The sequence below is a fragment of the Pezoporus wallicus genome, unplaced genomic scaffold (genome assembly GCF_028554395.1).
Source record: "Pezoporus wallicus isolate ANWC-B61680 ecotype Strahan unplaced genomic scaffold, APGP_CSIRO_Pwel_v1 contig_2384, whole genome shotgun sequence".
NCBI lineage: Eukaryota > Metazoa > Chordata > Aves > Psittaciformes > Psittacidae > Pezoporus > Pezoporus wallicus.
This window is the reverse complement of record NW_026640488.1, coordinates 7414125-7426231: the sequence shown is the minus strand read 5'-3', so window position 1 is coordinate 7426231 and position 12107 is coordinate 7414125. Positions and strand designations below refer to the sequence as shown.

At 38.4% G+C, this 12107-nt stretch overlaps 1 long non-coding RNA gene across 1 annotated transcript; it reads right to left on the bottom strand.

Moving 5' to 3' along the window:
- Positions 1–2523: 2523 nt before the first annotated feature.
- Positions 2524–3358, bottom strand: LOC130604574 (uncharacterized). The gene is made up of 2 exons (XR_008973490.1): positions 3079–3358; positions 2524–2600 (listed from the first exon to the last, which is right to left on the bottom strand). It is a non-coding gene; the product is annotated as an uncharacterized LOC130604574 (long non-coding RNA).
- Between the last annotated feature and the right edge of the window lie 8749 nt (positions 3359–12107).

Here is a 12107-nt window from a genome sequence, read left to right as displayed (position 1 = left end):
AGAAAAAGCAGTCAGGGAGAATAGGGAGAAAAGGAGCTGACCCACCTACAGATGCTGAGCTCTCATACCACTGTTAAACGAAGATAATTACTGCAAGTCACCAAGTGTCCTACAGCTTCTTTTGTGGTGGTGTTTTTAGTCTATATTGGAGTCAGTCTTGAGTTCAGGAAATGTAAGCAAGAGGGAGAACCACCACAAGCAGGTCTTCAAGTATCTGTTACATTGGACTTGGAAAATCAACCACACTTTTCTACTTAATCAGCTGATGGCATTGAATTCTTTATTCCATGTATCACATTATACTTTTTCCTTTTAGTCACCTTTCCTAAGGGCTAAGATTCTTGAACATCATCATATACACTGCTAAAGTAATTGCTCTAGGTGTACAGGTTATTGGGTAGGTGCGGTCCAGCTGCCTATTGCACAGAGGGAGGACCAAAAGGTGTCCTAAATGTGAGAAGTCTTGAGATTTGATAAAAGAAGCCTTCACTTTGCTTCCAAGTAAAATATAATTACATATTCTTATCACCAGGGCATTGGGAGACATTAATATTTCCTTTTGATTTTCAGTCCTGTGGAGAACTGCTAAATGTCTTCATTAAGATGTAATAATAAATAGAGCAGCCTTTTACCAATTATTATTTCATTGTTGTGTTTTAAATATTAAGCACGTAAAAGTCATTTCTGGCTCTAGTGTAAATATATTAAACTAAGAAAAGAGGGAAGACCCTCATTCAAGATCTAACCCTACTTCCTATCCTAACTTAAGTGGGAAAGATGGGCATCTTCTCTGCTGACTAAAGGAGGATGTTATCAGGCAGCTTTTCATATTCTCCACTCAAATGATCACAATTCAAGTTATCAGAGGAATGTGTATGACAGCTTGAAAGCTACCCTCACTTTTCTGCACAAAACTGAGCTGTGATCACTAATCAGGAAGGGAAAAGGTCAGAAGGGAGAAGCAGAGGGCAAAGTGCCTAGTGTTGGCTCTGTTCAATAGGAATTCTCCTGACTCGGGCTGGTCATAGTGCTAGTTTTAGGACTGCTCAGTGCAGCATACAGCAGTCACAAAAGAAGTGCAGGCACAGATTTATCAAACACAGTAAGTTTTCCTCTTTAGATGTAGTTTCTTTGCCTTTTTTTCTATGTTACATCTAGAAAATCAAGCTTTTTATTGTTACTAGGGACAGAAGGTACACTTTTTCCCGAAGAGTGTTTAACACATGAAGATCAGGAGTTGTGTACTCCAGCATAAAAACAGGGTCAGAATAATTCAGTGATGAATAAGTAACAAAGCATCCATGAAACCACTCTTGGCATTTTGTCTGGAATCAAAAACCAGAATTTAACAACAGAGTCTATTTTCTCCTTTGTCATCAAAAGTTGAAGTGTGATTTTCCCATTTTGGTATTAACTCCAGTCTTAAAACTTTATTCTTTTTCACATGTATTGATATTGTGAAGTATATTCTCAGTATATTGAATACTAAACACACAGATGTTACTATCTGTTATCTTATTAACCACATCTTTCAGGCGTAAAAGTAAACGGGAACCTCACTGCAGGGCAGTAAGATGCACTCATGTAGAAATTCCTTTGTTCATCTGTTTCATCTTCCCACCTCGGGGAAGGAAATCTTTGCAAAAATGGCTGCCATCATACCCCCCATCTGTATGATGATCCCTAGGGGAAAAAGTATGCTTTGGGATATGATCCCACAGTTCCACATGAAAAGTTTGATTGCGATCATTCACCTAACGTGCCAATACCAGGCTAACCAACCAGCTCTCTGGATGTGTTGAGGTTATTTAGAGTACTGCGAAGACCAAACTAAAAGCTTTGAGAGAAATAATGAAGAACAGATGCACTCCATGAAGCTATTTTTAATACTTCTTCAAAAATAGCTATAAAGTCATTTAAAATCAGACTCCATTATAATTGAGAAACACACAAGAACACCTTCAAAAAAAGTGATTTTTTTTTTTTTTAAAAGATTGATTTTCACATGCATGATAGATTCCTTTATTTGAATTTGAATATTTTGCTATTTTGGATAAAAAATTATTCATCTTATTTGGGATTGCTGACATTAAAAAAGAGCTAAAGAAACTCAAATAACATATTTTTAGAAAACCAAAGCAAAGTGAGATTAATTACGAATATTCAGCTATAAGATCTCAGATTTCTTTTGTATTATTCTTAACATCCACTTTCTGTCATTGCTGGTTTTGCCACTTTTCTCTACATCAACCCATGACTCATTGTTGCTCGCAAATCTGAAGCATTTAATTTTAGACAACGTTTGTCTTCCGGGAATCAGTCATAAATGACTATAAAACCAGACAATCTTTTAAGCCAAAAATGTCACCTCCCTTCAGAGATGTTCAGCCTTATTCTCCATGCTCTTATCTTTCTGTTACTCCATTAATTTCTGCAGAGGTAGTCTCAATTCAGATCAGCCTCAAAGAATAATCAAGTCCATAATTTCAAGGCTTAGCAAAGAATACCAGTTAGCTAGGAATAATGGCTTTAAACTATTTATTTGGTCTGTAGTAATGATCTATTATCAGCAAATGCTATTTTAAGAGATTTTGCACCTCCTGCAATAGAAATTACTAAGTCTCAAACCAAAGCGATAACATAAAGAACAGTAATACTCAGGTTTATTATTTTAAAAGTAGAAGCAAGATGTTAAGAGTGGGTTAAATGTGTATGGTGACTCCTCCAACAATTTGCATATTTGTCTTCTAAATAATTTTAAGCTATGCTGTTTTTCTTTCCCCTGCTTTGAAACTGAGCCAGTGATTTCCTGGTTTACTGTGATATCCAGCAAAAAACCCACTGGGATATCACAGCTACTGTGGAGTTCTGCCAAATGAGTGAGCCCACACAGAATGGCCCAGGTCAGTGCTGTCATAGGAAATTACATTGATGGCTTTAAAAAAGGTACATTTTTATCACATTGCAAAAGACAAACTGCACATGTGGTTTCTTTGACTGTATATATGGTGGTCAGGCTGGGTGCATAAATACATCATGAAGAAACAGAACTCCATGAAGACCAAGGCCAGAGCATACCTTTACTTTAGATCCCATTCATACTAGCGCATCACAGGTTATCCTGGGTGGTATGATACATCCTGATTTTTCTTAAGAAAGCATCAGCGTCTTCACAATTTTAATGCTCTGAGACTATAAGAAAGAAGACAGGCTGTGTTTCAAGAGGATTACCTTACAAAAAGGTAATCCTTGAGGGCCATGGAAGACAACAGAGGAAGAAGTAAAAACTCTGAGGGATGGAGGGAATGTCATCAAAGCATATCCATTGAGGTTTGGGTCTTCCACTGCCCCAAATAGCTACTGATGTGGAGATATCAAAGCCAAAGTGGTGACAGGGGAAGAGAGGACAGAGGAAGATACATAAGAATGAGGACAAGGGATATGGGGAAAAGGAATAGTGGGCCTAGGGAGAAACATGGGAACAGGCGAAAGAGCTCAAGGCAGCAAAATTACAGAAATCAGAAATTAAATGCAATCAATGAGGGTTAAAGTGAAATTCACAAAGAAAAGAGGATCTTTAGAAAGGAGAGGCTGAGAAGGCAAGGAGAGGGATTTGCCCTCTACATGAGAAAGTGGTAGGAATGCACAGAGCTCTTCCCAGGGATGGACATGAGCCACCTGACAATTTACAGGTTAGGATTAGCAGGCAGACCATCATGGGTCACATTGCAATGGGCATCTGCAGCAAACTTCCCATTCAAGAAGAATTAAATGCAACTGGTTGTTAGCCTATGTGAAAACCTGCGAGCTCTTCAGAGGCTCTAGGTATGTAGTCTTGTGACCAGAGTACACTTAAGCTTCCAATTTAGTCACCAGGTGAATACATTAAAGTCATAAAAGAGATGGCTACTGGGTATACAAATATGCTGCTTTTTCTGTGTGGGCTTTTTTTTTTTTAGTAGTAGTCAGGCACACCAAGGCAAACTCAGACCTGCTCCAAATGTCTTTGCAGCTTAATGGGAATCTTTCCATTGGCTCCAACAAGATCTGAATAATAAATATTGCACCAAAGATGTGCAAGGCAGGCTCATTGTGCACTATATTCATAACAGTGACATTTTACTGAGCTGCAATGGGCCATGAGTCATGTACTCTGAGATGTAAGAATCTGAAGACAAAAAATTTTGTACAATAAGGAGGGGGAGGAGGCATATGAATGTTGTGCAGAATAACCAAGTTAGATTCCTCCAAAAGCCACAGAAACCAAAATATTATCCAGCCACAAGTGCATTCAAGGGTATGACAGCAGTGAAATTTTAAAGACCCAGTAAATTAGGAATGTGGGAATTGCCCACCCAGCCATCTGGGATAGTTATGTCTTGCAGTATCTATTCTGAGGTGAAGAAATTATCGCCTGATAAAAGCCTCTTGTTTTGCAATAGGTTCAGCTATAATCTATAAATTTGCTAAATATAGTCCTGTACAGATTCAATATTGTAATGTACATGACCAAGTACAGCTCTGTAACAACTCCTTAACCACAGACTCATGCATGTAACCACTAAATACAACTATTTTAGTGGACAGGATCCAACTAAGGCTGACGCTGCCTCAGATTTCTTTTTAATATTTCAGGGACTGAATCAATCCATGAAGTGGTAAATGCTCTATCCCTGGCAGTGTTCAAGGCCAGGCTGGACAGAGCCTTGGGCAACATGGTCTAGTGTAAGGTGTCCCTGCCCATGGCAGGGGGTTGGAACTAGATGATCTTAAGGTCCTTTCCAACCCTAACCATTCTATGAGTCTACGATTCCATGATCCCAACATCCATAGGCAACATCCCTTTGTCAACTAGGCTGAATCTAAGTTTCTCTGACTCATTCAGTACACACTTATAACAGTGTACAGTGAGGGCTGGCTGCTCTGTAACCAGAGCACGTGGGAAGTTGGGAGCCAAGCGTGATGCCCAGCCAGTAAGGCAAGCATCTTGCCAGCCGGGGCCTAGCCCTATGGTACCCAGGCAAGGTGAACAGGGCAGGACAGATCCAGAACGGGCAACCAGGCTCAACCAAGAGTCCAGGCAAATTCACGGTGACGAGTCAAGGCTGAGGTCAAGACAGAAAATCAGTCTTCAGGTTAGCGTCTCAACCAACACAGCCCATGGCTAGACAGGGCAGGGCTGTGGCTGAGCCAGAAACCAGCAAGTCTTCCAACATCGCTCAGGTGGGGACTGGAATGAGGAAAGCAGGCTCCTGGGCCCATGGCAGGGTGTAGGCAGAGGTCCAAGGTAAGGCTGGTCAGGATCGTCAAGGTCTAGGAGTACCCCGATAAGTCCATTTTCCTTCAGCAGCAGCATCTGATCTGAAGATTGAAAACACAGTTAAAATTTGCATGTAATGAGCACAGCTTATTGTTTGTTGGACACTTCAAATCAAAAGGCTAAGAACAGCGATGACCACACTTAGGAATAATAACCAGAGTGACCAGTATCAATTTAGTGTTCATTTAGCAGTGACAGATTTGGGACCATCTTTGTGATCATCATGAACTAGGAAGAAAGCTGACATGCCATTCATGTTTCACAAAGGTTGCTTTGGTGTGGTTTTTTTTTTTCCTGATGCTTATAAAACATTATGAACTACTATATATGACAGAATTGCAGTTTTGCAATAACTGCTTCTGTTACATGCATAAAGTTAATCTTAAATCTGCATATTTATACTTCACTTCTTCAGTTGCTAAGCATATAAATGTTCCATGAAATTTTGACCCTGCTGAAATCGACGATCGCTGTAATTCTCCTTTATTAGAGTTAGGTTTTCAGGTTTTCATTCCTTAGTATTTTACTGAAAATCAATGGATAAAATAGGCAATTCTTGCTACACTGACTTCTGGCTCAAGGTTTCGTTAAAATATTGTTAAAATATTAGACAGATGGATTAACTGAGACCAACCATTACCCCATATAAATTAACCCTACAAATACAATGAAAGCCCTCTTTCACACATGCTACTATAAAGCCTTTGTTAATAAGAATTCCCCTTCTTGGATACTCAAAATGAAGTATTGTTCATTGCCATATGGCTCGTATTAAATACAAGCAAGCAAACAAAAACACAGTAAGTCTTTGACATTTTAATGACCATAGATCAGCTACTCCTACCAGAAGCTGCTCTATTGGCTAATTATACTCCCTGCAAAAAGAAATTAACTTTGTTTCAAACCTAATTTCAGCTTCTGCCTTTTCCCACTAATTCTGAGTTCAAATGTTGATGCTGGAGAAGATTATATGCCTTAGCCCTTGAAGACCACATCTAAGATGAGGGTCCCCTTGGCATAGTTAGAATGCAAAAGAAAGTTCTTGATTAAGACTGATTACACAAGACAGAAGGAGAAAAATGCTGAAAGTGAAGGGACATCACAGTGCCTCCATTTCAGGATATGGAAGAAAAGGTTTTCATAGGATCCATGCTGGTGGTCTGCCTGGCTCTGAGAGCTGGTCAGTAAAATTTCTCACAAACACAAGCTTCCCAGTAATCTTAGCCTTTATAATCCAAGTGAATTCCTGAATGGTGCCAGCTCCTACTGCTATCAGGAGCATTTCTAGGTTTGCAGTAGTTCATAGGATCCTCTCTCAATCTCCATTTGAAAAGTAGAAATTTGCTACTGAATATAGATGAGACAGAAAAGATCTTTCCAGTACAGCATTGTGTTAAATGTAAATGACTTATCTTTGGAAGGACAGACTTAGGAAGCACCATCTGATTAAAGAAAAAATTGGTCCATACAGAATGGGAACAGAGTAATTAATTTAAGTCATATGAAAGTTAAGAGAAAGACTGTGGCATACAGCAAGAACAGAAACACCACTGGATTGCTGTCTACCATGATGTCAGAGTACCAGCTTATACTAGCAGAGATGTCCTGTCAAATGAGGACAAAATCACAAAACAATGTTACTACCTAATTATGAACATTCTCCTGATATCAGGCCACTCACAGTTGCCACCTTCACTTGTAGACAGTCCATATTATGTGGAGGGAAACTGACAAACCTTCATGCATGTACACACTGAGTCTGAGTACCATGGATTTATGGCAGTATGGCAGCGTATCACAGATATGAGAAGTGGAGTAAGATTAAAACATTTCTCACACTGCCACCCTATTAAAATATTTTAAGGCTCTAGGTGATCCCACATAATTATTTGGAAAGAGGACAGATTCCAAGAGAGAAAATAGACTCTTTTCAGTAATTCAAAGCCATGCAAACAGAATGATTTTTCTAAATAATAATGTTGAGAAAACAAGGCATAGATGATATGTGAATCTGATGGTGATGAAGGCAGCTGCACAGACACATGACTAGGGCTGCTAAAAGCTTGGAACTCAGGTAACATACCAACAATTCAAACAGGGAAGTCTGCTGGCATCGTTCTCTGTACCCTTACGTTCACTCTTATAAATACACACAAAGAGAAAAAGACCTATTAGCTGCCTCCCCAGTCTCCTCTGAAAGATGATGTTGACAGTTTTTTTCCCATTAAAAACCTTATGTTATTTTAAGTAAAACCAAGGTAAATGGAAAAGATTACATCTGGACTTCACAAAAGTACTGAAAAGATAAGCATACACCTCCAAAGGAACACAATGACTTTCAGCCACTGAGTTGCTCTGCATGGAATATTAGACATGATGGAGGAAATGAGCACAAGAAACAGGTAGGTATGAAACTGGCAAAAATGAACAGTGATCTGTACTGAAAGTGGAACTACTTGAATGAGGGACAATTCTTAAAGGAGGCCCTTCAAGGGTCCATTTTAGGGTGAGTCTTTTCTTAATATTTTCATTGATGAACTGGAAACAAAAAATATATATACTAATAAACGTTTGCTGATGTTAAAACCTGGGAACCAGCACCAGTCTGGCTTAGGACCAGAATATCATACACAAAGAGCTGTGTGACCTTGCAGACTGAAGATTAAATTTTAATACTACAAAATACAGTGTTATGCACTTGAGGGCTGCTATGAAATATAGACAACCGGAAGCAATATAGGAAAAGGATGGCCTCACAGAATACCCAAGACACCCATTTGATACATCTGTGAAAAAGCCAACTGAAATCCTATGATGCATCAGGAAAAACTATTTTCAGCCAAGAAAAGTACAAATGCCATTGTATAAAGGACTTTCGACATTGCAGCACAAATGCAGTCTACACCTTCCAATCATCTATGCTAATAAAAGATACATTCAAACTGGATCAGATGCAGAAATGTCTTCCAGGATAATCAAAGTAACAGAGAGATTCCCTGTCTTCGGGGGGGGGGGGGGAAACAGAACTCAGTTATGACAGCACAACTGCATTGGGTTTGCATGGCAAGGTTTTGTCAATGGCAGGGCTACAGGAGTGGCTTTTGTGAGAAGCTGATGGAAGGTTCATGTCCAATAGAGCCAATGCGAGCTGGATCCAAGATGGGCTTGCCATTGGCTGGGGCTGAGCCCATCAGCAACAGTGACAGCACCTCTGGGATAACAGATTTACACGTTTAAGAAGAGAAAAAAAAAAAACCACCTGATGTCATTTCTGAAACCAGAGCTGAAGACTACACTTCATGACACTGAGATCACTGCAGGCCTCTTTCCTACGTCACCTATTATGATCCAACATTTTAACCCACATATGCATACGCTTTAATGCACATATGCATATGTAAATGCATAATTTACAAAGTAATTATGGACTATGGTTGGCATCACAGTAGGTGTAGCCATGAAGTAAAGAGCTCTTCTGCTCCAACTTCGCGTGACTGAGCAAGTGAGGAGAAGGAGTAAAATGCCTTTGCTCAACTTCTCAGTAGTTGACATTTAACATTTGTTTTTTCCCCCACCTAAATGTCTGAGCTTATTTCAAGTCACCTTATTGAATAAACACACTTACATTTAAACAATTACCTTTTTCTACAGCTAGGTCACAGAAAACAAAAATACAGGACCAGTCCCAGTTTGTGGCTGGAGTGGAAGAAACAGGCACTGCTTGGGCATCCACTCTTGTTTGGAAAAAGCAAATAACATCTGCTGTCATCTAAATCGCTTTGTATATTTTCTCCTTTGTAACAGAGACTGTGACTAACTTTATGAAAGGATTCAAAATAGCTGATAAAAAACAAAATAATAAAGCTGCAATCCTGCTGCACTGCTTTCACATTCTACAGTCTCACTCTACAGTCTCCTCGTCTTCACACAAATAACTGATTTACCCTAATAGTAACTGGGAGAAACTAGGATTCTCTGGAAGATCAGCTCTTTGAAGCTTTAAAAAAGCCTTTTTTTTTTTTCGCATTTCAGTAATTTAGAAAACATATGTGGATGTAATATAAATGTCACAAAGCATAAGCACAGAAAGATAACGATGAAGAATGTACCTATAATAAACAGCAATGTACACGGGTTAGCGTATATACCCCTTAGCTTATAGGAAAGTTGCCGTGTGAGACATACATGTATGTACAATAGTTAATGTATATCAGAATTATTTATTACATAACTTGTTTGAACAAATTAGAAGAAATTTAATAAAGGATTTTTGAAACTATTTTCTGTAAAAAAGCTTGTTGTTTTCTTGATCCTTTCCAAATATTCACCTATGTCTATGTGAACTGGAAAGCCTTCAGAACTCTGTAATGAGCAGGAGTCTTCTATATGCCACAAAGTGACTTTATGAAGAAGGTTAAATGTTTATAAGCATGACAACAACAACACAGAAAATTAGAACATTTCATATTGAAAATCAGGAAAAACAAAACACCCTTTATAAAGCTTAAATTCTTTAAATGTAAGACACATGCTCAGCTAGAAAGCTACAAAGTTAATAATTGCCTTAAAGAAAATGCTATTCCAAAGGCTCAACGAAGTCCTATAATGCTTCAAATGAATAGTTATGAGAAGGAAAACCAGACAAATTGCATGTAAATGTCCCTCACAAAGCAGAACATTGATTTATTAGCACATTACCTTGTCTATTATAAACAATACAAAGCAATTGCATTAATCTGCTTTTAAACTCAACACATTACTGGAGGAAGGAAAAAGATTATTTTAGATTGAAAGTATTTGTGCTCAAATGCTCTGAAGTACTATTTATGATTCCTTGAGAGTCTATGTAGGCAGTGACCATCTAGGCATTGGTCTCATTTAAAAGGAAATTAAATCAGAAACAAGGAGACTGGTTATCAAGACCTATGGACTCATGTGAGCAGAGGCTTTTGAAGACATGCGAGTCATGCACTGAAACTGCTTGAACAACATCCCTCTGCAGAGCGGAAAAGAGGTATTGCAATTACAGCAGTAAGATCAGGGTTGACATTTCTGGTTTTATGACAAGAACTCATATTTCTTAACAAAGTTTTCTTTCTCCTTCCCTCCTCTCTTGTCAGTATCCGAAGCCATAAAAAATTAGTAACTCCTACTTTGAAATTAAGTTTGGTGCAAAGGCAGATTCTTTCCAGTCCTTCCATTTGAACTGAATTACAAGACAGAATTTATCAACTGAACACTTCAAAATAGGCATTTGAAAAAGTCCACAGTATTAGTTCTCCTTTTTGCCACTTAGTAGCATGAAAGGGGGGAAAGTCAGAGAAAACCAGCGCACACATCGTTCACTATCCTGACAGTAAAAGTCCAGCATCAAAACAGATTTATAACACTGTCTTTGTAAATGCAAGGTCATTTGCAAGTCTTCACTTGAATCTTTTAAAATCTTTACTAATGAAAACTATGCATTCTTTTCAACATCAAGAAGGAAGGAATGAAAAGGCAAACTGAATTAGTCCAATTTCCATGTATTGCCAGAGTATTTTTCACAAACATTTATGAAAAAAAACCAACAAAACAGTTATTTGAGGAAAATGCTTTCTTACAGATAGATCATTTGTTACAGATGCAGAATACATTTTTTTATGAATTTAGATCTGATCTTGCCTCTGCTGTTCTGTCTCTATCATAGGATCTGGGAGCACCTGTTATTTCCTGGGTTCAAGCACACATGCCTGTTTCCACAGCAGCATATACATTACTGCTTACGTGTGTGTTGTTTTCAAAGAGGAAGGCATTTAATCATATGGTTGAAAGGGTGTCACAGCATACTCCCCTTTCTTAGCGTCAGAAACCTACATGTGTTTAACCTGACCTTCTGACCTGGGGAGCATTTCCTAATCATGGGAAAGTAAGAAGAATCAATGTTTATAATAGGTGCTACTGCAATATTTTGGATCACTATGCTGGCACTTCTCTCCCAGAAATATAATGTTTGTTTCACATATATTATTGCAAATATATATATATGTATGATATATATATTCTTTATCCAGCTGGAGCAACGGAGCAATGCACACCGATAGGTAATGCTAAAAAAAGTTGATTGATGTGTTGCAGAAGTGAATCTAGAGTACTTTCTCATGACTGTCTCAGTATCTCTATATAAAAGGAATGCAAATATTTCTGTCACAGTAAAAAGATGATAAACAGAGAAGACTGGAAACTATCACTTCTCAAAATATGCTAATAAACCAAATATCTAGAACTGGTGGGTTTGTAACAGCTACTAGTAGTGATTATCTAAATAGAACAATTGATTAGTATAGACAGAGCTGCTGAGACCTGGGATTCAGGTTGAGAATCCCAAGGATCTATGGAATGCCAGTTATACTGTGAGCCATCATAGCAGAAGGGAATGGTGAGAGTGGCAACAGTATGTTATCAACAGATTCAGAAAGACACAATTTCATATGCTGCATTTGGATGACCAAATATAAATTGACAAAGGTCATTCAGATCAGGGATCCAAAAGTATTCAGATTAATCAAAGCATTTATTTCACGTGCTGGTAGTTACAGAATCTGGTTTTCAGACAGAAAGGGACATTGACTGTTATGTAGATCTTGACGCCATAAACTATAAAAAATGGGTTGAAAGGAAAAGAGGAAGATCATAGAATAGAATCATAGAATCATAGAATAGTTAGGGTCAGAAAGGACCTTAAGATCATCAAGTTCCAACCCCCCTGCCATTGGCAGGGACACCTCACACTAAACCATGTCACCCA